Here is a 26,185-nt window from a genome sequence, read left to right on the forward strand (position 1 = left end):
CTATCCCCACTGTGAATTAGATACTCTATAATAGCAGCTATCCCCACTGTGAATTAGATACTGTATAATAGCAGCTATCCCCACTGTGAATTAGATACTGTATAATAGCAGCTATCCCCACTGTGAATTAGATACTCTATAATAGCAGCTATCCCCACTGTGAATTAGATACTGCAGAATAACAGCTATCCCCACTGTGAATTAGATACTCTATAATAGCAGCTATCCCCACTGTGAATTAAATACTGCAGAATAACAGCTATCCCCACTGTGAATTAAATACTGCAGAATAACAGCTATCCCCACTGTGAATTAAATACTGTATAATAGCAGCTATCCCCACTGTGAATTAGATAATGTATAATAGCAGCTATCCCCACTGTGAATTAGATACTCTATAATAGCAGCTATCCCCACTGTGAATTAGATACTGTATAATAGCAGCTATCCCCACTGTGAATTAGATACTGCAGAATAACAGCTATCCCCACTGTGAATTAGATATGGTATAATAATAGCTATCCCCACTGTGAATTAGATACTGTATAATAGCAGCTATCCCCACAGTGAATTAGATACTCTACAATAGCAGCTATCCCCACTGTGAATTAGATACTGCAGAATAACAGCTATCCCCACTGTGAATTAGATACTGTATAATAATAGCTATCCCCATTGTGAATTAGATACTGTATAATAATAGCTATCCCCACTGTGAATTAGATACTGTATAATAGCAGGGACACATTTTAGCTGGAAACATGTCCAGCCAATTCAATAATTGTTTTAAAAGTATTGTTTTAACAACTCTTGACTTTTTCCACATTTTGTTGTGTTACAGCCTGAATTCAGAATGGATTAAATTGAGATGTTGTGTATGTGTCCAACACACAATACACCATAACGTCAAAGTGTAATTATGTTTTTAGAAATGTTTACAAGTTATTTAAAAATGAAAAGCTGAAAAGTGTTCAACCCCTTTGTTATGGCAAGCCTAAATAAGTTTAAGAGTAAAAATGTGCTCAACAACTCACATCATAAGTTGTGTGTACTCACTCTGTGTGCAATAATACTGTTCAACATGATTTTTGAATGACTACCTCATCTCTGTATCCCACACATACAATTATCTGTGAGGTCCCTCAGTCGAGCAGTGAATTTCAAACACAGATTCAACCACAAAGACGAGGGAGGTTTTTCAATACCTTGAAAAGAAGGGCAGATGGCTTAAAATAAACAGCAGACATTAAATATCCCTTTGAACATGGTGAAGTAATTCATTACACTTTGGATGGTGTCAATAAACCCAGTCACAACCAAGACACAGGTACCCTTCCTAACTCAGTTGCTGGAGAGGAAGGAAACTCCACAATACTAACCTAAATGACAGAGTGAAAAGAAGGAAGCCTGTACTGAATAAAAAGATTCCAAAATATGCATCCTGTTTGCAACAAGGCAGTAAAGTAATACTGCAAAATATGTGGCAAAGAAATAAACTTCATGTCCTGAATACAAAGTATTAATTTTGGGGCAAATCCAACACAACGCATCAATGAGTACCACTCTTCATATTTTCAAGAATGGTGGTGGCTGCATCATGTTATGGGTAAAGTTGTCATCGACAAGGACTGAGGAGTATTTTTTCTAAAATAAAAATAAACAAAATAGAGCTAAACACGGGCAAAATCCTAGAGGAAAATCTGGTTCAGTCTGCTTTCCACCAGACACTGGGAGATGAATTCACCTTTCAGCAGGACAATAACCTGGAGCTGTTTATGGAAATCTATGGCAAGACCTGATAATGGCTGTCTAACACTGATCAACAACAAACTTGACAGATATTGAAGAATAATGTGCAAATATTGTACAATCCAGGTGTGCAAAGCTCTTCGATACAGTACTTCCCAGTAAGACTCTACTTCCCAGTAAGACTCAGAGCTCTTAGATACAGTACTTCCCAGTAAGACTCTACTTCCCAGTAAGACTCAGAGCTCTTCGATACAGTACTTCCCAGTAAGACTCTACTTCCCAGTAAGACTCAGAGCTCTTAGATACAGTACTTCCCAGTAAGACTCTACTTCCCAGTAAGACTCACAGCTGTAATCACTGTCAAATGTGATTCGAACATGTATTGACTCAGGGGTGTGAATAGTTCTTTAAATTAGATATTTCTGTATTACATTTTCAATAAATTTGCAAAGAAAACATAAAAACATGTTTTCACTTTGTCATTATGGGCTATTGTGTGTTGATGGGTGAGAGAAAAAAAATAAATTTCATCCATTTTGAATTCAGTCTCTAACACAACAAAATGTGGAATATGTCAAAGGGTGTGAATACTTTCTGAAGGCCCTGTAGCCTCAGCGTACTAAAGCACACTGATGGTTACTTTACAATGAGCAGGCGACAACAGAGACACAGTTATGTAACACAGGATGGTTATACGTCAGCTTCTTGAGATGACGGAGGGCAACCAACTGGTGAAGTGGGACAGGTGGGTGGATTTCCTTTTATAGGCAGCATCTCCAATGGCACCGCATCTCCTATTTAGTGGATTTCCTTTTATAGGCAGCATCTCCTATTTAGTGCACTACTTTTGACCGGGGCACATTGGAGATGCAGCCATAGTCTCAGGACTGATATTTATCACAGACTCATTAAACAATTAGAAATATTTAATAAATGTCTTGCTGTCTGCCACACGGAAAAGTTTGTGAGGACAAAGGTAAGAGATTGACGACTGTAGGAGTACTTCTTTCCCAGACAGACAGACGGATGAGGACAGACAGCCAAACATAATAAAACGGTACGGTTTCAAGAAGAGACATTCGAAAATGATTTCTTGGGCACAGCACATACATTCCCCCTCCTCTCTCTGCCAGAGTCCAAATTTTCCTTCTCCAATTCCACTTCATGTTCACTGCACATACATCAATGTCATTTGAAATATAAAAAAGGCCAAATTGAGTAAAATAACAGAACAAGAGCAACTTTCTTTAACGTTTCAAAAGACTGTCTATTAGGTGTGAAGCTCTGCCTGGACTGAGCTGTCATAGCACATCAGTATCCGGAAGCCACATCACCCCAAACACACTTCACATGAACAACACAATGACAACAAATCACGGCACACTAGAAGAGATTTGCAACAAAAAACAACTTTGGAAAAGGAAACCTTTTTTAGTTAATTTAGTCAAGGATTTTTTTGACAATTTAATTAATGAACCGCGATAACTTTTACATTCAAGTTCGTTTGAAAACGTCAGTCCAGACACATTCATAAAAAACAAATCCTATTATGGAAAATAAAATAAATTAAAGTAAATGACAAGAAATGAAAGAAAATTAGAATAAAAAGAAACAAGTATTGCCTGCAGGGACAAAATACTGTATGCTGCAAAGAATGAGTGATACTAAGAGAAGAAAATGAAGGATGATAAGATTGTCTAATCAAAGCCCCATGGGCTTCTGGGTGTTTACTTCTCTCTGTGTGATAAAGTATGTTAAAAGACCAAAACAAAACTGAAAATAATCCCAGGTCTTTGGGGAGCTGTCTGCTCTGGAGAGAAAATACTACGCTATCTGAAAATGTAAAGTAGGCAATTACTCTACTTATTCATAATTGCATTAAGGCTTAATCAACGTGCAGTGGGCATTTCATATGCCAGGAAACTATAATGAAGAAAGGAGAATCTATTAAATATTAAAGAGGAGTTTGACAGTTGATAAGCAGCGAGTTTGATATTTGCAAAGGAGCCAACTAGTTACCTGCTACACACAGGGAACTGATATGATAACGGATAGTAACTGTGTATAGAGATAATGGATAGTAACTGCATAGAGATAATGGATAGTAACTGTGTATAGAGATAATGGATAGTAAATGCATAGAGATAACGGATAGTAACTGTGTATAGAGATAATGGATAGTAACTGTGTATAGAGATAATGGATATGAACTGGGTAGAGATAATGGATCATAACCATGTATAGAGATAATGGATATTAACCGCATAGAGATAATGGATATTAACTGTGTATAGAGATAATGGATAGTCACTTTGTTGAGATAATGGATAGCAACTGTGTATAGAGATAACGGATAGTAACTGTGTTGAGATAACGGATAGTAAATGGTTGGAGTATGTGGTTGGACATCCAGGATGTTGTATATTCCAGATTGGCATGTACTACGTAGATATAAATATATTAAACCCTCCTTGCCCTCCATGTGTAAGAGCAATTTCCAATTTCCAATTTCCATATATTTGCTGCTAACCTTACTTTGCTACCTGCCAACTTTACGTTTTTTACTTTTTAATTACCGTTTATATTTTACATTTTTCCCCGCGCTCAACTTTTTTCACTCGACTTCTTCACTCCGGACGCTTTATCTGGGCGTGGTTCGTCAGGACCTCCAACAGCCAAAGCTAAGTAGTAACATTAACATGATGCCTTCTAATTGCAGTCGCTGTGCTCATAATATACAGGAGTATGATTGCCTTATGGCGAGGATAGCCGTACTGCAAGCCCAGCTTCAGAAGCAATCGTTAGGCAAGGGTCATTTAAGTGTAGGAAAGGATGAAACAGCATCTGTGCCACCAGTAAGTACAGATAGTAACATTAGTATAAATCCCCTCGCATGGTCCCGCAGCCGGACAACTTTCTCACGGTTTCTGGAAGGAAATGCTGCAGGAATGCTCAACTGGTGTCACTCATTCAGCTGACAGAAACTTTCAACCGGTTCTCCCCATTAAACTGTGAGTCGGAGTCAGAGGCCGAGCCTTCTCTGGTCTCTACTCCTCCCGTAACGGATTCTGAAATGCAGAAGCCTCCCACGAATTCTGACAAGTTGAAAACCCTAGTCATTGGCGACTCCATTACACGCAGTATTAGACTGAAAAAGAATCAATCAGTGATAATACACTGTTTACCAGGGGGCAGGGCTACCGACATAGAGACTAATCTGAAGATTAGCTGGCTAAAGCTAAAACTGGCGAGTGTAGAGAGTATAGGGATATTGTTATCCACGTCGGCACCAACAATGTTAGGATGAAACAGTCAGAGGTCACCAAGCGCAAACATAGCTTCTCTGGTCCCCTCCCAGTTACGGAGAGTGATGAGCTCTATAGCAGGTCTCACAACTCAATCGCTGGTTGAAAACTGTTTTCTGCCCCTCCCAAAAGATAGAATTTGTAGATAATTGGCCCTCTTTCTGGGACTTTCTGGGACCCACAAATAGGACCAATCCTGGACTGGTGAGGAGTGACAGACTCCATCCTATCTGGAGGGGTGCTCTCATCTTATCTATCAACATAGACAGGGCTCTCCTGTCTCCTCTAGCTCCACAATGAGATAGGGTGCAGGACAGGCAGCAGGCTGTTAGCCAGCCTGCCAGCATAGTGGAGTCTGCCACTAGCACAGTCAGTGTAGTCAGTTCAGCTATCCCCATTGAGACTGTGTCTGTGCCTCGACCTAGGTTGGGTCAAAACTAAACATGGCGGTGTTCGCCTTAGTAATCTCACTGGAATAAAGACCTCCTCCATTCCTGCCATTATTGAAAGAGATTGTGACACCTCACATCTCAAAATAGGGCTACTTAATGTTAGATCCCTCACTTCCAAGGCAATTACAGTCAATTAACTAATCACTGATCATAATCTTGATGTGATTGGCCTGACTGAAACATGGCTTAAGCCTGATGAATTTACTGTGTTAAATGAGGCCTCACCTCCTGGTTACACTAGTGACCATATCCCCCGTGCATCCCGCAAAGGTGGAGGTGTTGCTAACATTTATTAGAGCAAATTTTAAATTTGAGATTCTAGTCATGAAATCTATGCAGCCTACTAAATCACTTTTATAGCTACTGTTTACAGGCCTCCTGGGCTATATACAGCGTTCCTCACTGAGTTCCCTGAATTCCTATCGGACCTTGTAGTCATAGCAGATAATATTCAAATTTTTGGTGACTTTAATATTCACGTGGAAAAGTCCACAGACCCACTCCAAAACGCTTTCGGAGCCATCAGCCATCGGTTTTGTCCAACATGTCTCCGGACCTACTCACTGACACAGTCATACTCTGGGCCTAGTTTTGTCCCATGGAATAAATGTTGTGGATCTTAATGTTTTTCCTCATAATCCTGGACTATTGGACCACCATTTTATTACGTTTGCAATCGGAACAAATAATCTGCTCAGACCCCAACCAAGGAGCATCAAAAGTCGTGCTATAAATTCTCAGACAACCCAAAGATTCCTCGATGCCCTTCCAGACTACCTCTGCCTACCCAAGGACGTCAGAGGACAAAAATCAGTTAACCACCTAACTGAGGAACTCAATTTAACCTTGCACAATACCCTAGATGCAGTTGCACCCCTAAAAACTAAAACATTTGTCATAAGAAACTAGCTCCCTGGTATACAGAAAATAACCGAGCTCTGAAGCAAGCTTCCAGAAAATTGGAACGGAAATGGTGCTACACCAAACTGGAAGTCTTCCGACTAGCTTGGAAAGACAGTACCGTGCAGTATCGAAGAGCCCTTACTGCTGCACCACCAAACTGGAAGTCTTCTGACTAGCTTGGAAAGACAGTACCGTGCAGTATCGAAGAGCCCTTACTGCTGCTCCATCATTCTATTTATCCAACTTAATTGAGGAAAATAACAACAATCCCAAATGTATTTTGATACTGTCGCAAAGCTAACTAAAAAGCAGCAGCAGCATTCCCCAAGAGAGGACGGCTTTAACTTCAGCAGTGATACATTCATGAACTTCTTTGAGGAAAATATCATGGTCATTAGAAAGCAAATTACGGACTCCTCTTTAAATCTGCATATTCCTCCAAAGCTCAGTTGTCCTGAGTCTGCACAACTCTGCCAGGACCTAGGATCAAGGGAGACACTCAAGTTTTTTACTACTATATCTCTTGACACAATGATGAAAATAATCATGGCCTAAAATAATCATTGAAACCCAAATTGGTCTACACGGACAAGTTCTGGCCTGGTTTAGATCTTATCTGTCGGAAAGATATCAGTTTGTCTCTGTGGATGGTTTGTCCTCTGACAAATCAACTGTAAATGTTGGTGTTCCTGAAGGCTCCGTTTCAGGACCACTTTCGTATTCACTATATATTTTACCTCTTGGTGATGTAATTTGGAAACATAATGTTGACTTTCACTGCTATTCGGATGACACACATCTGTACATTTTGATTAAACATGGTGAAGCCCCAAAATTGCCCTGCCTGCAAGCCTGTGTTTCAGACATAAGGAAGTGGATGGCGGCAAATGCTCTACTTATAAACTCGGACGAAACAGATGCTTGTTCTAGGTCCCAAGAAACAAAGAGATATTCTGTTGGATCTGACAATTAATCTTGATGGTTGTACAGTCGTCTCAAATAAAACTGTGAAGGACCTTGGCATTACTCTGGACCCTGATCTCTCTTTTGAGGAACATATCAAGACTGTTTCAAGGACAGCTTTTTACCATCTACGTAACATTGCAAATATCAAAGAATTTGTGTCCAAAAATGATGCAGAAAAATACATCCATGCTTTTGTCACTTCTAGGTTAGACTACTGCAATGCTCTACTTTCCGGCTACCCGGATAAAGCACTAAATAAACTTCAGTTAGTGCTAAATACGGCTGCTAGAATCCTGACTAGAACCAAAAGATTTGATCATATTACTCCAGTGCTAGCCTCCCTACACTGGCTTCCTGTTAAGGCAAGGGCTGAATTCAAGGTTTTACTGCTTAACCTACAAAGCATTACATGGGCTTGCTCCTACCTATCTTTCCGATTTGGACCTGCCGTACATACCTACACGCACGCTACGGTCACAAGACGCAGGCCTCCTAACTGTCCCTAGAATTTCTAAGCCATTAGCTGGAGGCAGGGCTTTCTCCTATAGAGCTACATTTTAATGGAATAGTCTGCCTACCCATGTGAGAGACACAGACTCGGTCTCAACCTTTAAGTCTTTATTGAAGACTGATCTCTTCAGTAGGTCCTATTATTGAGTGTAGTCTGGCCCAGGAGTGTGAAGGTGAATGGAAAGGCACTGGAGAAAAGAACCGCCCTTGCTGTCTCTGCTTTGCTTGCTGTTTGGGGTTTTAGACTGGGTTTCTGGAAGCACTTTGTGACATCAGCTGATGTAAGAAGGGCTTTACAAATACATGTTATATCTATGAGAATCGCACAGTGGTTCACAGAACGTCAGGAATAGAAAAAAGAGCAGAAATACAGCTGTACCATTATACCATTGAAATACAGGCCTACCATTGTACCATTGAAATATAGGCCTACCATTATACCATTGAAATACAGGCCTACCATTGTACCATTCAAATATAGGCCTACCATTATACCATTGAAATACAGGCCTACCATTGTACCATTGAAATACAGGCCTACCATTGTACCATTGAAATATAAGCATACCATTGTAATATTGAAATACAACTCTATCATTGTACCATTGAAATACAGGCATACCATTGTAATATTGAAATACAACTCTATCATTGTACCATTGAAATACAGGCCTACCATTATACCATTGAAATATGGGCCTACCATTATACCATTGAAATATGGGCCTACCATTATACCATTGAAATACAGTCCTACCATTATACCATTGAAATATAGGCCTGCCATTGTAATATTGAAATACAACTCTATCATTGTACCATTGAAATACAGGCCTACAATTATACCATTGAAATATAGGCCTACCATTGTAATATTGAAATACAACTCTATCATTGTACCATTGAAATACAGGCCTACCATTATACCATTGAAATACACCCCTATCATTGCACCATTGAAATACAGGCCTTCGGTTGTACTATGTGTTTCCCCATCTAGAATGTAAATGCGTGTGTCTCTTTGAAAAAAGTCACATAGAGAGTTCACAGTGGGGATATATCCTGACAGTCACATTGAGAGTTCACAGTGGGGATATATCCTGACTGTCACATTGAGAGTTCACAGTGGGGATATATCCTGACTGTCACATTGAGAGTTCACAGTGGGGATATACCCTGACTGTCACATTGAGAGTTCACAGTGGGGATATATCCTGACTGTCACATTGAGAGTTCACAGTGGGGATATATCCTGACTGTCACATTGAGAGTTCACAGTGGGGATATATCCTGACAGTCACATTGAGAGTTCACAGTGGGGATATATCCTGACTGTCACATTGAGAGTTCACAGTGGGGATATATCCTGACAGTCACATTGAGAGTTCACAGTGGGGATAAATCCTGACACTCACATTGAGAGTTCACATTGGGGATATATCCTAACAGTCACATTGAGAGTTCACAGTGGGGCTATATCCTGACAGTCACATTGAGAGTTCACAGTGGGGATATATCCTGACAGTCACATTGAGAGTTCACAGTGGGGATATATCCTGACAGTCACATTGAGAGTTCACAGTAGGGATATATCCTGAGAGTCACATTGATAGTTTACAGTGGGGCTATATCCTGACAGTCACATTGAGAGTTCACAGTGGGGCTATATCCTGACAGTCACATTGAGAGTTCACAGTGGGGATATATCCTGACAGTCACATTGAGAGTTCACAGTGGGGCTATATCCTGACAGTCACATTGAGAGTTCACAGTGGGGATATATCCTGACAGTCACATTGAGAGTTCACAGTGGGGATATATCCTGACAGTCACATTGAGAGTTCACAGTGGGGGTATATCCTGACAGTCACATTGAGAGTTCACAGTGGGGATATATCCTGACACTCACATTGAGAGTTCACAGTGGGGATATATCCTGACAGTCACATTGAGAGTTCACAGTGGGGATATATCCTGACACTCACATTGAGAGTTCACAGTGGGGATATATCCTGACAGTCACATTGAGAGTTCACAGTGGGGATATATCCTGACAGTCACATTGAGAGTTCACAGTGGGGATATATCCTGACAGTCACGTTGAGAGTTTACAGTGGGGATATATCCTGACAGTCACATTGAGAGTTCACAGTGGGGATATATCCTGACAGTCACGTTGAGAGTTTACAGTGGGGATATATCTTGACAGTCACGTTGAGAGTTTACAGTGGGGATATATCCTGACAGTCACGTTGAGAGTTTACAGTGGGGATAGCTCCTGACAAATACAGCCGATTATGGGGAGAAGCTTCTTGTCAGTGTGACTGGTTGGGTGGACAGGCTTCAAGCTCTCGTCAACTGTCACCTCCATCTGATGAAGGCACTGACCCTCACAGATCCCTCTGATCTCTATCTCTTCACAAGGTAGAAAACAGAACAACACTCAGTTTATTTTCCAAATGGCACCCCATACCATATTTAGTGCACTCATTTTGCCAGGAGCCCTACAGGGTGCCATTTAGGATGCACCCTCAGTGTTACAGGAAGCCCTGATAGAGCTTTAATACAAAGGCAAGTAAAGTGAGGACAGATGGGATCATTTCAAGCCTCCACATCACCTCTATGACATCAGACCACATCACCTCTATGATATCAGACCACATCATCTCTATGATAACATCAGACCACATCACCTCTATGATATCAGACCACATCACCTCTATCACATCAGACCACATCATCTCTATGATAACATCAGACCACATCATCTCTATGACATCAAACCACATCACCTCTATGGTATCAGGCCACATCACCTCTATGACATCAGACCACATCACCTCTATGATATCAGACCACATCACATCTATGATATCAGACCACATCACCTCTATGATATCAGGCCACATCACCTCTATGACATCAGACCAAATCATCTCTATGATAACATCAGACCACATCAGCTCTATAACATGAGATCACATCATATCTATGACATCAGACCACATGACATCTATGACATCAGACCACATCACCTCTATGATAACATCAGACCACATCATCTCCATGATAACATCAGACCACATCACCTCTATGATATCAGGCCACATCACCTCTATGACATCAGACCACATCACCTCTATGACATCAGACCACATCACATCTATGATATCAGACCACATCACATCTATGATATCAGGCCACATCACCTCTATGACATCAGACCACATCACCTCTATGACATCAGACCACATCACCTCTATGATATCAGACCACATCACATCTATGATATCGGACCACATCACCTCTATGATATCAGACCACATCACATCTATGATATCGGACCACATCACCTCTATGATATCAGGCCCCATCACCTCTATGACATCAGACCACATCACCTCTATGACATCAGACCACATCATATCTATGATATCAGACCACATCACATCTATGATATCGGACCACATCACCTCTATGATATCAGGCCCCATCACCTCTATGACATCAGACCACATCACCTCTATGATAACATCAGACCACATCATCTCTATGATAACATCAGACCACATCATCTCTACGATAATATCAGACCACATCATCTCTATATAACATCAGACCACATCATCTCTATGACATCAGACCACATCACCTCTATGATATCAGACCACATCACCTCTATGATAACATCAGCAGTTAGTTCAGACTGGACACAGGAGAAGACAGAGAACAAAGGCATTTCATTATAGTGTAGAACATATGAAGATGTAACATTTCAACCAAAAACCAAACACCAATCCAAGTTCACATTGCAACCTGACCACCAAGGCCCAATGTCCACAGGGTGTCACAGCATCTAAATGCTTGTGTGGGGGATGGGACCAACCTAAATGAGACATAATTCCTGAGAGTAATTTAGAGTTCACCCTGTATAGAGATACCAGTGAACACAGATAGCATACATACACATAGACAGCACCAAACATAGTCCAGTATTATTCTATCACACATTCAATAGTCAGTCCTCTGGATACTGTAACAGAGAGAAACGTGTTGGCCCCTCAGAGGGGGAGGGCTGACTAGTTCTTTGGCATTGTGATGTCCTTGTGTTCATGGACCATTTCCCATGCAGCTCCAGGTGACAGAGAACACATCAAGTAGGGCCGTGACTACAGTTTATGTAAAGGATGAGGACTTTCTGTAGTTTATGTAACGGGTGAGGACTCTGTAGTTTATGTAACGGATGAGGACTCTCTGTAGTTTATGTAATGGACGAGGACTCTCTGTAGTTTATGTAACAGATGAGGACTCTCTGTAGTTTATGTAATGGACGAGGACTCTCTGTAGTTTATGTAACGGATGAGGACTCTCTGTAGTTTATGTAACAGACGAGGACTCTCTGTAGTTTTTGTAACGGACGAGGACTCTCTGTAGTTTATGTAATGGATGAGGACTCTCTGTAGTTTATGTAACGGATGAGGACTCTCTGTAGTTTATGCAATGGATGAGGACTCTGTAGTTTATGTAACGGACGAGGACTCTCTGTAGTTTATGTAACGGATGAGGACTCTCTGTAGTTTATGTAACAGATGAGGACTCTCTGTAGTTTATGTAACGGATGAGGACTCTGTAGTTTATGTAACGGATGAGGACTCTCTGTAGTTTATGTAACGGATGAGGACTCTGTAGTTTATGTAACGGATGAGGACTCTGTAGTTTATGTAACGGATGAGGACTCTCTGTAGTTTATGTAACGGATGAAGACTCTCTGTAGTTTATGTAACGGATGAGGACTCTCTGTAGTTTATGTAACGGATGAGGACTGTAGTTTATGTAACGGATGAGGACTCTCTGTAGTTTATGTAACGGATGAGGACTCTCTGTAGTTTAAGTAATGGATGAGGTCTCTCTGTAGTTTATGTAATGGACGAGGACTCTCTGTAGTTTATGCAATGGATGAGGACTCTGTAGTTTATGTAACGGATGAGGACTCTCTGTAGTTTATGCAATGGATGAGGACTCTGTAGTTTTTGTAAGGATCAGTAATGGTCTGGGGGTGTTTCAGCAAGGCTGGAATCGGGCAGATTTGTCTTTGTGAAGGACACATGAATCAAGCCACATACAAGGTTGTCCTGGAAGAAAACATGCTTCCTTCTGCTCTGACAATGTTCCCCAACTCTGAGGATTGGTTTCTCCAGCAGGACAATGCTCCATGGCACACAGCCAGGTCAGTCAAGGTGTGGATGGAGGAACACCAGATCAAGACCCTGTCATGGCCAGCCCAATCTCCAGACCTGAACCCCATTGAAAACCTCTGGAATGTGATCAAGAGGAAGATGGATGGTGACAAGCCACCAAACAAAGCCAATCTGCTTGAATTTATGTGCCAGGAGAGGCATAAAGTCCCCCAACATCAATTTATGTATGTTTTTATTTCACTAGGCAAGACAGTTAAGAACAAATTCTTATTTTCAATGACGGTGTAGGAACAGTGGGTTAACTGCCTTGTTCAGGGGCAGAACAACAGAGTTTTACCTTGTCAGCTCGGGGATTCAATCTAGCAACCTTTTGGTTACTAGTCCAACACTCTAACCACTAGGCTACCTGCTGCCCCAATGTAAAAGACTGGTGGAGAGCATGCCAAGACATATGAAAGCTGTGATTGAACTCTTCCTAAGTTAAAACATTAGAATTGTGTTGTTTAAAAATGAATATGAACTTATTCTCTTTGCATTATTCGAGGTCTGACAACACTGCATCTTCATTGTTATTTTGACCAGTTGTCATTTTCTGCAAATAAATGCTCTTAATGACAATATTTTTATTTGGAATTTGGGAGAAATGTTGTCAGTAGTTTATAGAATTAAACAAAAAATTTCATTTTACCCAAAAACATACCTATAAATTGTAAAACCAGAGAAACTAATAATTTTGCAGTGGTCCATTAATATTTTTCCAGAGCTGTAGATCTCACTGCATAATTCTAACAAGATTACTAAATGGCAAGTTAACTCCAATAACTGAACAATGACAGAAAAGGGTAGAAACCTCATCAGTTGGTCACCCATGCAGGTGTAACAGCTACAACAGGGTCTGACATAGGAAGCTACAGCTACAACAGGGTCTGACACAGGAAGCTACAGCTACAACAGGGTCTGAAATAGGAAGCTACAGCTACAACAGGGTCTGAAATAGGAAGCTACAGCTACAACAGGGTCTGACATAGGAAGCTACAGCTACAACATGGTCTGAAATAGGAAGCTACAGCTACAACAGGGTCTGACATAGGAAGCTACAGCTACAACAGGGTCTGAAATAGGAAGCTACAGCTACAACAGGGTCTGAAATAGGAAGCTACAGCTACAACAGGGTCTGAAATAGGAAGCTACAGCTACAACAGGGTCTGACATAGGAAGCTACAGCTACAACAGGGTCTGAAATTGGAAGCTACAGCTACAACAGGGTCTGAAATAGGAAGCTACAGCTACAACAGGGTCTGACATAGGAAGCTACAGCTACAACATGGTCTGACATAGGAAGCTACAGCTACAACAGGGTCTGAAATAGGAAGCTACAGCTACAACAGGGTCTGGAATAGGAAGCTACAGCTACAACAGGGTCTTAAATAGGAAGCCACAGCTACAACAGGGTCTGAAATAGGAATCTACAGCTACAACAGGGTCTGACATAGGAAGCTACAGCTACAACAGGGTCTGAAATAGCCTCTAGTGTAAATGGTTGGCGGATCAGAAACACAGAGACAATGAATGAACAATGGCTCGCCTGCCTGTCTACCTGTCTGTCTAACTGCCTGTCTAACTGCCTGTCTACCTGCCTGTCTAACTGCCTGTCTACCTGCCTGTTTAACTGCCTGACTACCTGCCTGTCTAACTGCCTGACTAACTGCCTGTCTAACTGCCTGTCTACCTGCCTGTCTAACTGCCTGTCTACCTGCCTGACTAACTGCCTGTCTAACTGCCTGTCTACCTACCTGTCTACCTGCCTGACTACCTGCCTGTCTAACTGCCTGACTACCTGCCTGTCTAACTGCCTGACTACCTGCCTGTCTAACTGCCTAGCTGCCTGCTGGCTGGCTGTGGATTTCAGTGTGAAACATTAATTAGGATAACTTAAGCAGGTGAGACGTTCACGGGGGCTCAAGTAGATGGACATGATTAGCCATAGTTTGGTAAGATTAATGAACACCTTCACTGGGAGATTATATTGACAGAAGCTGGTTATCCTTGAGACCATTTATTCACTGGCATATCATTACAGATAGAACTATCTATATATCATATGAAATAACACCCCTATTCCCCTCCTCGCACGCCCCTCGATTCAGAGCAGAGCTGACGTCCTACTAAACCAGGACTTTTCCCTGATCCTTAGTGCACTGTGGGGAATTTCGCTCGCACCAAATGAGTTTCACTTCAACCTTTTGCAAATGCAACAATAGTATTAGAAGGAATTGCATATTCGTCATTCCGTTTTGGCACACTGAAAAGACAAGGAAGGTGCACACTGTGCAGGGCAGAGAAGCTCTGTCTGCAATCACAAATAGCATCCTATTCCGTACTTATTGCACTACTGATGGCCAGAGCCCAGGGATAAAGGGTGACATTTGGGACTGCCTCTGTGTCCTTGTCTATAAACTGAGGTTGCTGTAGCAGTACACATGTAGGACTCTACCCACGCTACATCTCTGAAACTCTCTGTCCTTCTGTACATATTACCATGTATTTCAAATCCAATAGATTAACACATCATATTCCAGATCGCTGTGACCTTTTTGCCTGTCTATGACCATTCTCTTGCCTATCCCTTTGGATTAACAAACATTGTAAGACTCCAACCATCTGCCTCCTGTGTCTGCATTTGGGTCTCACCTTGTGCCTTGATAATTACAGTCATACATTCAGTCTTTCATTGAGTATTACAGTCTTACAGTCCTACATTCAGAACCTTTCATTGTGTACATCTTTGTAGACACCTTTCAATACACAACCGTTGAACCAAAATATAAGTGTGCTTTGAAATATAATGACTACATTTGTTTAATCCCCAAAACACAACATATTAACATCTTCTCAGGCAAATCTTCTCAATTAACAGTACCAGCCAAAAGTTTGGACACAGCTACTCATTCCTGTTTTTTTATTTTCTATTTTCTATTTTCTACATTGTACATTGTACATCAAAACTATAAAATAACACATGAAACCATGTAGTAACCAAAAAAGTGTTAAACAAATGATTGTGAAGTGGAAACGTCTATGAGCAACAACAGCTCAGCCTCTGAAGTGGTAGGCCACACAAGCTCACAGAACGGGACCGCCAAGTGCTGAAGCGTGTATCGCATAAAAATCATCTGTCCTCGGTTGTAACACTGACTACCGAGTTCTAAACTGCCTCTGGAAGCAACATCAGCACAAGAACTGTTCGTCAGGAGCTTCAGGAAATGGATTCCATGGCCGAACAGATCGCACCACAAGCCTAAGATCACCACGTGCAATGACAAGCGTTGGCTAGAGTGGTGTAAAGCTCACGGCCATAGGACTCTGGAGCAGTGGAAACGCTTTGTCTGGAGTGATGAATCACGCTTCACCATCTGGCAGTCCAACAGACAAATCTGGGTTTGGCGGATGCCAGGAGAATGCTACCTGCCCCAATCCATAGTGCCAACTGTAAAGTTTGGTGGAGGAGGAATAATGATCTGGGACTGTTTTTCATGGTTTGGGCTAGGCCCCTTAGTTCCAGTGAAATGAAATTTTAACGCTACAGCACACAATGACATTCTAGACTATTCTGTGCTTCCAACTTTGTGACAACAGTTTGGGGGCATGACAATGCCTCCGTGCACAAAGCGAGATCAAAACAGAAATGGTTTGTCGAGATCGGTGTGGAAGAACTTGACTGGCCTGCCCAGAGCCCTGACCTGAATTGGAATGCCGACTGCGAGACAGGCCTAATCGAGTACCTGACCTCACAAATACTCTCGTGGCTGAATGGAAGCAAGGCCCCTCAGCAATGTTCCAACATCTAGTGGAAATTCTTCCCAGAAGAGTGGAGGCTGTTATAACAACAAAGTGGGGGACCAACTCCATATTAATGCCCAAGATTTTGGATTCTGTTGGTCATGTAGTGTATGTTACTATCAAATGAACTAGTTTTACCCCATTGGTTGGGGGTTTCCCTTTAGTTTCCACAGGGGAGCATTGAGAAAACAAACACCAATTCAGGGTATAAATTACCCCTAAATGTGTCTGGGATCCAACTAATTCTATCACTACTTCCAGACATGCATTAGATTCCTTTGAAATGGTGCTTTAGGCTTTTTCCAACGCTCATACATTCTGTCCTCTCTGATCTGTTCTCGTACTGTGGGTAATTACAGTGGGAGCTGAGGAGCCACGGAGAGAGTAAGACAGAAAGGAAGAGAGAGAGAGAGGGACGAGAGAGGAAAAGAGAGGGAAAGAGCAAAGGATTAAACCTCCACAGTACTATCTGCTGCCAAGTCAGGAAATTCCATATGAAACAAAGACATTTTACAGTTTTTCCTTCTGAAAGCTTTTGATCAACGAATCCAACATTGTCTGCAACGTTGAGTCAGAACAGAACATGTAGATATGTTGATAATAAACATATTTTTCTTCTAGTCACACCGAAATACGACCCATACTGTATGTGGTAACATCTTATGTGGTCACACATTTAAAACTGAACCGTTGGGCCATAAAACCCAATGTTCCTACGATGTCAACGCAACATAAAGTAATGGAAGCAGTAGGATCCTGTAGAATGCTGACCTGTCTCCTCTATCTCTCTCTGCCATTCTGTACAACGTGTTCTGCTGGTTTACCAACTTTCCAGAAGCCCTCACTGAGTGTCTAGTACAGTTAATTTGTTTTTGCTGAGTATTTCTCTCCATTGATTTTTGATCTGAGCTATCCATTCCTGGTGCCTTTGTTGATCTCAGCTGACAGAACCAGCACAGCTTGTTTATTTTAAACTACTATACAGCCAGGTGTCTGTCTGTCTCTCTCTCCCTCTGTCTGTCTGTCTCTCTGTCAGCACCACTACACATCGGATAACTATGGGAGCACCACAACACCGTAGAACACTAAAGGAGTACCACTATAATGTAGATCACTATGGGAGCACCACTATATTGTAGATCACTATGGGAGCACCACTATACTGTAGACCACTATGGGAGCACCACTATACTGTAGATCACTATGGGTGCACCACTATACTGTAAACAACTATGGGAGAACCACTATACTATAGATCACTATGGGAGCACCACTACATCACTATACTGTAGACGACTATGGGAGCACCACTATACTGTAGATCACTATGGGAGCACCACTATACTGTAGACCACTATGGGAGCACCACTATACTGTAGACCACTATGGGAGCATCACTATACTTTAGAGCACTATGGGAGCACCACTATACTGTAGATCACTATGGGAGCACCACTATACTGTAGACCACTATGGGAGCACCACTATACCACTATACCATAGAGCTCTATGGGAGCACCACTATACTGTAGATCACTATGGGAGCACCACAATACTGTAGACCACTATGGGAGCACCACTATACTGTAGACCACTATGGGAGCACCACTATACTGTAGAGCACTATGGGAGCACACTATACTGTAGATCACTATGGGAGCACCACTATACTGTAGACCACTATGGGAGCACCACTACACCACTATACCGTAGAGCTCTATGGGAGCACCACTATACTGTAGACAACTATGGGAGAACCACTATACTGTAGAGCACAATGGGAGCACCACTATACTGTAGAGCACTATGGGAGCACCACTATACTGTAGACCACTACAGGAGCACCACTATACTGTAGATCACTATGGGAGCACAACTATACTGTAGATCACTATGGGAGCACCACTATACTGTAGTACACTATGGGAGCATCACTATACCGTAGAACACTATGGGAGCACCACTACATCACTATACTGTAGACCACTATGGGAGCACCACTATACTGTAGATCACTATGGGAGCACCACTATACCGTAAACCACTACAGGAGAACCACTATACTGTAGTACACTATGGGAGCATCACTATACTGTAGAACACTATGGGAGCACCACTACATCACTATACTGTAGACCACTATGGGAGCACCACTATACTGTAGATCACTATGGGAGCACCACTACACTGTAGACCACTATGGGAGAACCACTATACTGTAGAGCACTATGGGAGCACCACTATACTGTAGACCACTATGGGATCACCACTATACTATAGACCACTATGGGAGCACCACTACATCACTATACTGTAGACCACTATGGGAGCACCACTATACTGTAGATCACTATGGGAGAACCACTATACTGTAGATCACTATGGGATCACCACTATACTGTAGACCACTATGGGAGCACCACTATACTGTAGATCACTATGGGAGAACCACTATACTGTAGATCACTATGGGATCACCACTATACTGTAGAGCACTATGGGAGCACCACTATACTGTAGATCCCTATGGGAGCACCACTATACTGTAGATCCCTATGGGAGCACCACTATATTGTAGATCACTATGGGAGCACCACTATACTGTAGATCCCTATGGGAGCACCACTATACTGTAGATCCCTATGGGAGCACCACTATACTGTAGATCACTATGGGAGAACCACTATACTGTAGAGCACTATGGGAGAACCACTATACTGTAGATCCCTATGGGAGCACCACTATACTGTAGATCCCTATGGGAGCACCACTATACTGTAGATCCCTATGGGAGCTGTGTTTTGGGATTTATTTGCAATTTGAAGTGTGAGATTGTAATTCACCGTGCACCAGGGATAACTAATTAGGTATCTCAACGTGGAGTGATGCATAAAATCTTTTTCACCAAGGGCAAAGGAGTCATGCACCAGAAATATGGTTTCCTATGTGAGTGTCATTGGGAAATGGGATGTTATATTCATGGACCACACCATGAATAAATACTAAATGCTAAAGATCCTATAAGATGCTTTAACAAATAATTGGGGTTTGTTTTCCAAATGGAACCCTATTCTCTAATAGTGTCCCAGATGGAACCCTATTCTCTATATAGTGTCCCAGATGGAACCCTATTCTCTATATAGTGTCCCAGATGGAACCCTATTCTCTATATAGTGTCCCAGATGGAACCCTATTCTCTATATAGTGTCCCAGATGGAATCCTATTCTCTATATAGTGTCCCAGATGGAACCCTATTCTCTATATAGTGTCCCAGATGGAACCCTATTCTCTATATAGTGTCCCAGATGGAACCCTATTCTCTTTATAGTGTCCCAGATGGAACCCTATTCTCTTTATAGTGTCCCAGATGGAACCCTACTCTCTTTATAGTGTCTGAGATTATTTTCAATGACGGCCTAGGAACAGTGGGTTAACTGCCTGTTCAGGGGCAGAACGACAGATTTGTACCTTGTCAGCTCGGGGATTTGAACTTGCAACCTTTAAGTTACTAGTCCAACACTCTAACCACTAGGCTACCCTGCCACCCCCAATTTTTTTTTAAATTAATATTATTATTATTTTTTTTTCACATTTATTTAACCAGGTAGGCTAGTTGAGAACAAGTTCTCATTTATAACTGCGACCTGGCCAAGATAAAGCAAAGCAGTGTGAACAGACAACAACACATGGAGTCATGGAGTCAATAACACAGTAGAAAAAAAGGGAAAAAAAGAGTATATATACATTGTGTGCAAAAGGCATGAGGAGGTAGGCGAATAATTACAATTTAGCAGATTAACACTGGAGTGATAAATGATCAGATGGTCATGTGCAATAGAGATACTGGTGTGCAAAAGAGCAGAAAAGTAAATAAATGAAAACAGAATGGGGATGAGGTAGGTAGGTAGATTGGGTGGGCTATTTACCGATGGACTATGTACAGCTGCAGCGATCGGTTAGCTGCTCAGATAGCAGATGTTTAAAGTTGGAGAGGGAGATAAAAGTCTACAACTTCAACGATTTTTGCAATTCGTTCCAGTCACAGGCAGCAGAGAACTGGAAGGAAAGGCGGCCAAATGAGGTGTTGGCTTTAGGGATGATCAGTGAGATACACCTGCTGGAGCGCGTGCTACGGGTGGGTGTTGCCATCTGTCGGCTGAGGTTGGAGTAGCCAAGAGGAAGGCATGGCCAGCCGTTGAGAAATGCTTGTTGAAGTTTTCTATAATCATGGATTTATCGGTGGTGACCGTGTTACCTAGTCTCAGTGCAGTGGGCAGCTGGGAGGAGGTGCTCTTGTTCTCCATGGATTTATCGGTGGTGACCGTGTTACCTAGTCTCAGTGCAGTGGGCAGCTGGGAGGAGGTGCTCTTGTTCTCCATGGATTTATCGGTGGTGACCGTGTTACCTAGTCTCAGTGCAGTGGGCAGCTGGGAGGAGGTGCTCTTGTTCTCCATGGATTTATCGGTGGTGACCGTGTTACCTAGTCTCAGTGCAGTGGGCAGCTGGGAGGAGGTGCTCTTGTTCTCCATGGATTTATCGGTGGTGACCGTGTTACCTAGTCTCAGTGCAGTGGGCAGCTGGGAGGAGGTGCTCTTGTTCTCCATGGATTTATCGGTGGTGACCGTGTTACCTAGCCTCAGTGCAGTGGGCAGCTGGGAGGAGGTGCTCTTGTTCTCCATGGATTTATCGGTGGTGACCGTGTTACCTAGCCTCAGTGCAGTGGGCAGCTGGGAGGAGGTGCTCTTGTTCTCCATGGATTTATCGGTGGTGACCGTGTTACCTAGTCTCAGTGCAGTGGGCAGCTGGGAGGAGGTGCTCTTGTTCTCCATGGATTTATCGGTGGTGACCGTGTTACCTAGCCTCAGTGCAGTGGGCAGCTGGGAGGAGGTGCTCTTGTTCTCCATGGATTTATCGGTGGTGACCGTGTTACCTAGCCTCAGTGCAGTGGGCAGCTGGGAGGAGGTGCTCTTGTTCTCCATGGATTTATCGGTGGTGACCGTGTTACCTAGCCTCAGTGCAGTGGGCAGCTGGGAGGAGGTGCTCTTGTTCTCCATGGATTTATCGGTGGTGACCGTGTTACCTAGTCTCAGTGCAGTGGGCAGCTGGGAGGAGGTGCTCTTGTTCTCCATGGATTTATCGGTGGTGACCGTGTTACCTAGTCTCAGTGCAGTGGGCAGCTGGGAGGAGGTGCTCTTGTTCTCCATGGATTTATCGGTGGTGACCGTGTTACCTAGTCTCAGTGCAGTGGGCAGCTGGGAGGAGGTGCTCTTGTTCTCCATGGATTTATCGGTGGTGACCGTGTTACCTAGTCTCAGTGCAGTGGGCAGCTGGGAGGAGGTGCTCTTGTTCTCCATGGATTTATCGGTGGTGACCGTGTTACCTAGCCTCAGTGCAGTGGGCAGCTGGGAGGAGGTGCTCTTGTTCTCCATGGATTTATCGGTGGTGACCGTGTTACCTAGTCTCAGTGCAGTGGGCAGCTGGGAGGAGGTGCTCTTGTTCTCCATGGATTTATCGGTGGTGACCGTGTTACCTAGCCTCAGTGCAGTGGGCAGCTGGGAGGAGGTGCTCTTGTTCTCCATGGATTTATCGGTGGTGACCGTGTTACCTAGTCTCAGTGCAGTGGGCAGCTGGGAGGAGGTGCTCTTGTTCTCCATGGATTTATCGGTGGTGACCGTGTTACCTAGTCTCAGTGCAGTGGGCAGCTGGGAGGAGGTGCTCTTGTTCTCCATGGATTTATCGGTGGTGACCGTGTTACCTAGCCTCAGTGCAGTGGGCAGCTGGGAGGAGGTGCTCTTGTTCTCCATGGATTTATCGGTGGTGACCGTGTTACCTAGTCTCAGTGCAGTGGGCAGCTGGGAGGAGGTGCTCTTGTTCTCCATGGATTTATCGGTGGTGACCGTGTTACCTAGTCTCAGTGCAGTGGGCAGCTGGGAGGAGGTGCTCTTGTTCTCCATGGATTTATCGGTGGTGACCGTGTTACCTAGTCTCAGTGCAGTGGGCAGCTGGGAGGAGGTGCTCTTGTTCTCCATGGATTTATCGGTGGTGACCGTGTTACCTAGCCTCAGTGCAGTGGGCAGCTGGGAGGAGGTGCTCTTGTTCTCCATGGATTTATCGGTGGTGACCGTGTTACCTAGTCTCAGTGCAGTGGGCAGCTGGGAGGAGGTGCTCTTGTTCTCCATGGATTTATCGGTGGTGACCGTGTTACCTAGTCTCAGTGCAGTGGGCAGCTGGGAGGAGGTGCTCTTGTTCTCCATGGATTTATCGGTGGTGACCGTGTTACCTAGTCTCAGTGCAGTGGGCAGCTGGGAGGAGGTGCTCTTGTTCTCCATGGATTTATCGGTGGTGACCGTGTTACCTAGTCTCAGTGCAGTGGGCAGCTGGGAGGAGGTGCTCTTGTTCTCCATGGATTTATCGGTGGTGACCGTGTTACCTAGTCTCAGTGCAGTGGGCAGCTGGGAGGAGGTGCTCTTGTTCTCCATGGATTTATCGGTGGTGACCGTGTTACCTAGCCTCAGTGCAGTGGGCAGCTGGGAGGAGGTGCTCTTGTTCTCCATGGATTTATCGGTGGTGACCGTGTTACCTAGTCTCAGTGCAGTGGGCAGCTGGGAGGAGGTGCTCTTGTTCTCCATGGATTTATCGGTGGTGACCGTGTTACCTAGTCTCAGTGCAGTGGGCAGCTGGGAGGAGGTGCTCTTGTTCTCCATGGACTTTACAGTGTCCCAGAACTTTTTGGAGTTAGAGCTACGGGATTATTCTCTATATAGTGTCCCAGATGAAATCCTATTCTCTATATAGCGTCCCAGATGGAACCCTATTCTCTATATAGTGTCCCAGATGGAACCATATTCTCTATATAGTGTCCCAGATGGAACCCTATTCTCTATATAGTGTCCCAGATGGAACCCTATTCTCTATATAGTGTCCCAGATGGAACCCTATTCTCTATATAGTGTCCCAGATGGAACCCTATTCTCTATATAGTGTCCCAGATGGAACCCTATTCTCTATATAGTGTCCCAGATGGAATCCTATTCTCTACATAGTGCTCTTCTTTGAGCCAGTTCGCAAGAGCAGGAAAATAATCCTGCAGCAACAGGAAAGATGAATAGATATATGGATTATAATGAATGGACATTTTTGTTGATACATTTTTCCTTAAATGCAATACACATTTTAAAAGTCCTGCGTTGAAGGAAAGTTCTCCTCAACAGGGTGATCAAATGAAGATCCCACTACTGTAGCATGTCTAGTCATAGAGAGTACCATTACATGAATGTTCCTTCATGACATCATACATGTTCAGGATCCTAATTTGGAGTATTGTCGGAGAAAAACTATCCTGCAGAAACTACATCTGGACATTTACTCCTTTCACACTTACCTGCCAATGTCCTTTTGATATCTGGACTATTTACTACATGAAAAGAGCAATACTGTTAATATAACAGTATGTTAGTTAATATGTTAGTTAATATGTTAGTTAATATAACAGTATGTTAGTTAATATGTTAGTTAATATAACAGCATGTTAGTTAATACGTTAGTTAATTATACAGTATGTTAGTTAATATGTTAGTTAATATAACAGTATGTTAGTTAATATGTTAGTTAATATGTTAGTTAATATAACAGTATGTTAGTTAATATGTTAGTTAATATAACAGTGTGTTAGTTAATATAACAGTATGTTAGCTAATATAACAGTATGTTAGTTAATATGGTAGTTAATATAACAGTATGTTAGTTAATATAACAGTGTGTTAGTTAATATGCCAGTATGTTAGTTAATATGTTAGTTAATATAACAGTGTGTTAGTTAATCTAACAGTATGTTAGCTAATATAACAGTATGTTAGTTAATATGGTAGTTAATATAACAGTATGTTAGTTAATATAACAGTGTGTTAGTTAATATAACAGTATGCTAGTTTATATAACAGTATGTTAGTTAATATGTTAGTCATATATTGCCCCAATCCAAGCTACTCAATACTGCCCCAACCCAAGCTACTCAATACTGCCCCAATCCAAGCTAATCAATACTGCCCCAATCCAAGCTACTCAATACTGCCCCAATCCAAGCTAATCAATACTGCCCCAATCCAAGCTACTCAATACTGCCCCAATCCAAGCTACTCAATACTGCCCCAATCCAAGCTACTCAATAATGCCCCAATTCAAGCTAATCAATACTGCCCCAATCCAAGCTAATCAATACTGCCCCAATCCAAGCTACTCAATACTGCTCCAATCCAAGCTACTCAATACTGCCCCAATCCAAGCTAATCAATACTGCCCCAATCCAAGCTAATCAATACTGCCCCAATCCAAGCTAATCAATACTGCCCCAATCCAAGCTAATCAATAATGCCCCAATCCAAGCTAATCAATACTGCCCAAATCCAAGCTAATCAATACTGCCCCAATCCAAGCTACTCCAAGCTATCCATCTTTAAATTACTATATCCAATTAAATTCATGAATGAATTAATCAATCAATCGATCAATTAATCATATGACTATACTGTTAAACACTAAAGAAACAAACAGGGGTGACTCTTGAAAGTAGGGATCATCCTTGTCCAGCAGGAAAACATTCTTTTTTACATTTGATCAAATGGATCTTGTTATATTATGTTTGCTGAAAACTGACATTTAAGGTCAATTTATAAGGGGAAAGCCAAGGGGATTGGCAAATGAATAATTTTCCAAATTTGACAAATGTTTCTATTGAACTTTTATTTTTAGAAACAAAAATAAGTCTGTTTTGAGTACCTGTTGTCAACTGATAGCTACCACCCTTAAGATCAGTATTTTTGTCAATATTCAGAAAAAATATTGCAATCACTGCTCTCCAACATATGTTTAAACAATTCAAGTATTTGCTGTGGGATAATGTTTCTTTATAAATGTTGTTTTATTTGTATTTTTTCTAAATCCTGCGCTATGCCACTGGTAGCAGCTCCAGAATCGCATCGGTGAGAGAGCAGTTAATTTGGCCCCCACAATTTGCATAAGCGACTGGTAAGCCTAAGCTTTTTGGCAATTTCTGCAGGTAAATTGTGAAAACATTAGATGAAGACGGTGAATCATCATTGTAGGCACAATAGGTAGTGGAGAGCCACATTCTGGGTCAAATTAGGGCCCTCACAGAAACCAGGCATTAAAACAGAATTTGACGCGCATCTACCACTTTGTGTAGCCGTTAGAAATTAGGCTAATGTCATGACAACAGTGGTAGATGGAAAGGCTTTGCCAAAA

General features: G+C 42.5%; 1 protein-coding gene across 1 annotated transcript in view; it reads right to left on the reverse strand.

Annotated features, from left to right (window-relative positions):
* LOC139385502 (contactin-5-like) overlaps positions 1-26,185 on the reverse strand; it is a 535,984-nt gene that overhangs the window by 359,035 nt on the left and 150,764 nt on the right. The window lies entirely within an intron of this gene.

The sequence above is a fragment of the Oncorhynchus clarkii genome, chromosome 27 (genome assembly GCF_045791955.1).
Source record: "Oncorhynchus clarkii lewisi isolate Uvic-CL-2024 chromosome 27, UVic_Ocla_1.0, whole genome shotgun sequence".
Classification (NCBI taxonomy): Eukaryota; Metazoa; Chordata; class Actinopteri; order Salmoniformes; family Salmonidae; genus Oncorhynchus; species Oncorhynchus clarkii.